Source organism: Eubalaena glacialis, chromosome 6 (genome assembly GCF_028564815.1).
Source record: "Eubalaena glacialis isolate mEubGla1 chromosome 6, mEubGla1.1.hap2.+ XY, whole genome shotgun sequence".
In the NCBI taxonomy this organism is placed as follows: domain Eukaryota; kingdom Metazoa; phylum Chordata; class Mammalia; order Artiodactyla; family Balaenidae; genus Eubalaena; species Eubalaena glacialis.
The window spans coordinates 148,835,830-148,842,674 of record NC_083721.1 but is presented as its reverse complement, the minus strand read 5'-3'; positions in this window follow the sequence as shown (position 1 = coordinate 148,842,674).

The following is a 6,845-nucleotide window of genomic DNA, read 5'->3' as shown; positions in this document are numbered from 1 at the left end:
ATGCTTATTATAGTCTCCTTTACCCCTTGGGACCTTTGCCAGCATATTTAAAAAGCCAAATTTGAGATCACTATGCAATACTCACTAACAATATGTGTTCTTTTCCAGGCAATGATTAATAAACATAAAGAATTGTTAGCTGGGGAAAGAAACTTATTTAATCTTTAAAGATTTTCATAAAGCATTTTCCAAAGCCTGGCAGATCAACCCTAAATGGAATTTGTGGGAAAAAAATCAAAGCTGGATATGAATCACTGTATCAATCATCAAATATTGACATTTCATAGAGGCAGTAGGCATTAAGAAAAGAATAACAAAGGCAAGTGGTAGCCTCTTTTCCCTTTTAAAATGAATACAATAAAAGTTATTTATTTGCTGGAATGGCATGAAGATCCAGATCTTTCAGTCTACCAATTTTCCTCCATCATTTAGGTCCACCAGACATGACTTTGAGCAGTTGGTATGGAACTACTACAAGATGATGGCTTAAAAAGTTAACTTTGATTAATTAATTGTCTTAATTAATAATTGAGACAAAATTGTTTTACACTTCCCCCCAGAAACACATACATCACCTATATAGTTCTTAAAGGATCTTAAACATCTAGTTGTTGTGAGAGTTTCACAACTGACACTTAGTAATCTCCCAAAGCAGCAGAGGCCTTGGGAGGGTGCTGACACCTCCAGATGAAGGTGATTATTGGATGTGGGGAAGTTTCCAACCCTAGGAGGCTTGTTGTCCTTTAGGTCTTTAGACACAGCTCTAGGATGTCCACACCTAGACTTGAGGGCCTCCCAGTCTATGAACAGCTCATAAAATGGACAACTCTTGAATATTATACATGCCTGAGGCTCATTCAATCACCAGATACTCATTAATGTCCTACTATGAACCTACTGTAATTTTCCTAGGTGTAAAGCCCAAAATACTCTGTAACTCCTAGTCCGTATTTCTGCAAGAAAAGCAAGTCTCGAACAAGGGTATGTAAGTTTTCTTTTAATAAATGCTAAAAAGTGGGGGTTTTTTTTTTCTGGTAATTGTTATACAAAGACAAATTCTAGAACCCAGTCATGAAAAGCATAAATTACTGACTATAGAGGAACCCACTAGTGAGTGTTTCTTATGTCAAGTCCAGATACTCCCTTTTCTTTTTGTTTTTTCTTTCAGCAACTCTCAGGGACTCAGCCCATTTCATCCAATTATCATTTAAAAATTTTTGCTTCCCTACAGGTTGAATTTAGACTGAGACACAAGTAAGGCTGTGTACATTCCTAATCTTCTTGCTATTCCCGAGGGCATGCACTGTTTCCTGCAAATTGCTTTCAAGAGGTGACTGCAATCTACCTGCCAAAGTACAAAGTGCTGAGGAAAAGACTTACGCAAGAATATTGTGCTCAGCCAAGTTGCTATCTTTACATAGAGGAAATAGGCAAATTTTCAAACATGCATTCAGATTCTATAGCTCCCATGAGCCTTAAAACACACATACACACACACACACACACACACACACACACAGACACACACACACACACACACAGAGTAATGGAATAACTTCAAAGCAGACATAAGTGGAGAAGGTTAAACAAATACTCAGGTAGTGAAGACTGAATCCATGTAAAAATAGATCTGTCTCATATCTTTTTCTTTCTAGTTGGCATGATTTTTATTCCACAAACTTAGCTGTGCAAAAAGTGTTCCATTACTCAATTTTCTTAAGTAGTTAAACCTGACTGCAAGAAGCTATGTTGTCTGGATGGTGGGAAATTCATTGTCCATTATTTCCTTATTTTTTGATGCTTTGTTTAATTGTACAATGTGAGCATGCTACGTGCAGGGTTCTGCACTTCCCTTTTTTCTTTTTTTATTAAGACTATTTTTTCAGAGAAGGTTTAGGCTCATAGTAAAATTAAGAGAAAGGTACAGAGATTTCCCGTATACCCCCTACCCCGACACATACATAGCCTCCTCCATTATCAATACCCCCATCAAAGTGGTACATTTGTTACAACTGATAAACCTACACTGATACATCATAATCACCTAAAGTCCATAGTTTATATTACAGCTCACTCTTGTGAACATTCTCTAGGTTTGGAAAATGTATAATGACATGTATCCATCATTATGGTGTCCTAGAGTATTTTCACTGCCCTAAAAATCCTCTGTGCTCTGTTCATCCTACCCCGGCCCCCAATCCAGGCAACCACTGATCTTTTACTGTCTCCACAGTTTCGCTTTTTCCAGAATGCTGTTTTTTTGGAATCATGCAGTATGTAGCCTTTTCAGGGTGGCTTTTTTTTCACTTAGCAATATGCACTTAGGTTTATTCCACATCTTTCCAGGGATTGATAGCTCATTTCTTTTAAGTGCTGAATCATGTTCCACTGTCTGGATGGACCACAGTTTATTTACCCATTCACCTACTGAAGGGTATCTTGGTTGCTTCCAAGTTTTGGCAATTATGAATAAAGCTGCTATAAACATCCGTGTGCAGGTTTTTGTGTGGAAGTGATTTATTTTGTCTGTTAGGCGCAGGCATAATGGAGGATAATGAGTTCATTGGAGGATTGCTCTCAGTTTAAATCCCTGTGATTCACCAGCGATCCCCTTATTATCCAAGCCTACGTAGTATTTTTGAAGCCAGAATTCTTGCTAACTCAGGGGTGAGAATTTTTGTGAGGGCTGTGAGCTCATAAAAACAACCCCACATAGCTTCTAAGACCCTACCAGCTACCTTCAACTGTAAGCTCTGTCAGGATGTAAATTTCTGTCTGTTTTGTTCATTGATGTATCCCCAGCAGCTTATTGGCTCACAGTATGTGCTAATAAATTAACAAATGACATCATGTATGCATGAATGCTGTCAGGGAGAGGGACATGCATTTCTGCCACTCAGCTCTCAGGAGCCTTGAGGAATCACTTCCTAGTTGGCTCTTTTCCCACTCCCACCCCACCTCCTCTCTCAATCCTCCTCCAGACTTGCCCCTTCCATATTTTCAAAATTTTCTTCAATAAACCTATATTAATTTTGTAATTGGAAATAACTAGGTAGACGTAGGAATATTTATGCAATAATAAAGAAAATCTTTCTCCAAAAATTTTTTTCTCCTTTTCTGTGGATTGTTGTCAAATTTGAAAGCCGATGTTTTATGTGATTATCTGTTGCTATATAAAAAGAACCATTAATCAATCCATTACATTTCCCTTACTATCATTGATATTGTGGGCAGTTAGGAATTGCATTCATGTCTATATATTTAGATTATTTCACAGCAACCAAATGAATATGTGAAATATTATTTTTCCAATTTTGGTAAACAGAGTGTTTGAAAAGAAACAAAAATTCTCCAGCCCTGTGGTTTTAGTAGGTGTCCAGCTGCCAAGAGCCTGGACACCTCCCTTTATCTTCTTTTGTTTTCTATAGCTATTTGGAAAATAATTTCATAATTTAAAAGAACACTTTCTCACCTTAAGTGATGCTAATTGCAGACACATTCAGTTTTTATTTTAAGACTGAATTTAATATCATCATACTAAAAACAGTTTTTCTGGTGTTGCCATCTCAGTTTGGAGACCGAAAGGTACGTTGCTGCTTATTCATTTAATGTAGAGAAATGTTTTCCAACATCTTAGAAATTGGAATACATTTTATTTTTAAAATAGAAATTGGTTTCCACATATAAGTGGTATCGTATGGTATTTCTCTTTCTCTGTCTGACTTACTTCACTCAGTATGACAATCTCTAGATCTATCTATGTTGCTGCAAATGGCATTATTTCATTCTTTTTAATGGCTGAGTAATATTCCATTGTATATATGTACCATGTCTTCTTTATCTATTCTTCCTAAAAAGAAATGATACAAATGAACTTATCTACAAAACAGAAACAGACTCACAGATTTAGAGAATGAACTTATGGTTACCAGGGGGGAAGGAAAGGGGGGAGGGATAGTCAGGAAGTTTGGGATTGACATGTACCCACTGCTATATTTAAAATAGATAACCAACAAGGGCCTACTGTATAGCACAGGGTACTCTGCTCAATATTATGTAACAACCTAAATTGGAAAAGAATTTGAAAAAGAATAGATATATGTATATGTATAACTGAATCACTTTGCTGTACACCTGAAACTCTCACAACATTGTTAATCAACTCCAATATAAAATTAAAAATTAAAAAAAAAAAGAAATTGGAGTCTATGCTGATTTCCAAGATTTCCTACTGTAGTGGCTTCAGATATATTACCTGTGGGGATGAAGTAAATATGAAAGCATGACCTGGAGGCTGGAATCTGGGATAATTCAAAATAACCCCAAATTCTGATTTGCAATCTGACCCATGATAGGGAGAGTTGGGCAGTGAGGTTGTAACCTCTCCTAGATATTAGATCATAAAAGTTGGACTATTCATCCTAGCTGTGTTAAAACACAAAGCCCAAACCTCAGGGTCTTGACAAAATAAAGCTTTGTGCTCAGTCAAATCACAGTCCGATTTAGATCGATGGGATGGCCTACCACCCAGGCATTCAGGCCCCTTTACCCTCTAGGGGCAGATGAATTTGGTGAGTTCTAAATGAGGCAGTATCAGGGACAACTCTCATATTGTGCATCTGAAGAGATGTCATTTGTTGAAACGGTAACCTTGGAGGCATCCACATGGAATGGTCAAGGAGACAGCTAGTTGGCTCTCCATCCAACTACAGCTCAGTTCCCAGGGAAGCCAGGTCTGGCAGCAGCCTGTCCAGCTGACTCCAGTTCAAAACTGACCGTGGTTCTATGAGACGTGTACCAGGATGGCCAGCTTCTCAGCTGCTTTCTCAGGATTTAGTTGTAGAAATGAAGAAGAATGAGGGGGATGTATACACAAATGAGTCACAAAGTGTGGTCACTGGACCAGCAGCAAGGTATCCTCTGGGACCTTATTAGAAATGCAAATTCCTGGGCCACCCCAGCCTTGCTCACTCAGAAACTCTAGGGGCTGGGCCCCAGCATCTGTGTTCTAACAAGTCCTCTGGGTAGTTCCGAGGCAGTTAAAGTTTGAAAAGTGCTGTCCTAGATAATCCACGAGGAAGATTTCGAGAGCTCCTTTGTGACTTCTTGTGTCGGCTGATTCGTTCAAACACGATTCCGGGTGCCAACTGTGCACCAGCCCCTGCCAGATTTTTCGTGGGCAGGACTGTCACTGTTTGCTCACCATCTCCACGCCTCAGTCCCCTCCAGGCACAATTTTCATAATCATCCAGGGGAGGCACACTGTGGAATGTAAATCAGATTTAATACTTGCTGAAATTTAACAGGTTAGGAAAATAAATCTGCTGGAAAACATGCATGAAGCTCATTCTAAATAAAATACAATGAACTCTGCATTACTCACCATTTATTTTTATTATTATCTTCACTAATATTCTCCCACATTTGCACTGGTAGTTAAATGTTGCCTGAAAATTAAATGTTTAGATTTCAGGTTCTGTGAAAGCAGATATGGTCTCCTCTAAATTTTGCAAAGTTAGCAAATTTGTGTAAATTAAGTTGGTGTTACCTGTGAAAAGAAAATCAACTGAGCAAAATTGACAATTCTTGTAAGCTTTTCCACCTTCCCCTTCCAGCTGTGGTTGGCAAAACGACAGTAGATGTGTAACAGAGTGAGTTCTTGAGAAACAAATTGGTGCCTTGTTTTGTTTCTTTAAAAAAAATATTTATTTATTTACTTATTTTTATTTTTGGCTGCATCAGGTCTTAGTTGAGCCACGTGGGATCTTTCACTGCGGCACACAGGGACTTCTCTCTAGTTGTGGTTCGTGTGCTTGGTAGTTGCGGCACACGGGCTTAGTTGCCCTGCGGCATGTGGGATCTTAGTTCCCCTACCAGGGATAGAACCCACGTCCCCTGCGTTGGAAGGCGGATTGTTAACCACTGGACCACCAGGGAAGTCCTGGTGCCTTGTTTTCTAATGAACTTGTTCTTTTAAATTTTTATTTTATATTGGAGTATAGTTGATTTACAATGTTATGTTAGTTTCAAGTGTACAGCAAAGTGATTTATTTATGCATATACATATATCTATTCTTTTCAGATTCTTTTCCCGTATAGGTTATTATGAGTATTGAGTAGAGTTCCCTGTGCTCTACAGCAGGTTCTTGTTGGTTATCTGTCTTATATATAGTAGTGTGTATTTGTTAATCCCGCCCTCCCTATTTATCCCCCCGCCACCACCTTTCCCCTTTGGTAACCATAAATTTGTTTTCTAAGTCTGTGAGTGTTTCTATTTTATAAATAAGTTCATTTGTATCATTTTTTAGATTCCACATATAAATGACATCATATGATACTTGTCGTTCTCTGTCTGACTTACTTCACTTGGTATGATAATCTCTAGGTCCGTCCATGTTGCTGCAAATGGCATTTTTTCATTCTTTCTTATGGCTGAGTAATATTCCATTATATATATGTACCACATCTTTATCCATTCATCTGTTGTTGGACATTTAGGTTGCTTCCATGTCTTGGCTATTGTAAATAGTGCTGCAGTGAACACTGGGGTGCCTGTATCTTTTCAAAGTATGGTTTTCTCCAGATGTATGCCCAGCAGTGGGATCGCTGGATCATATGGTAGCTCTGTATTTAGTTTTTTAAGAAACCCCCATACTGTTCTCCGTAGTGGCTGCACCAATTTACATTCCCACCAACAGTGCAAGAGGGTTCCCTTTTCTCCACACCCGGTCCAGCATTTATCATTTGTAGACTTTTTGATGATGGCCATTCTGGCCGGTGTGAGGTGATACCTCATTGTAGTTTTGATTTGCATTTCTCTAATATTAGTGATGTTGAGCATCTTT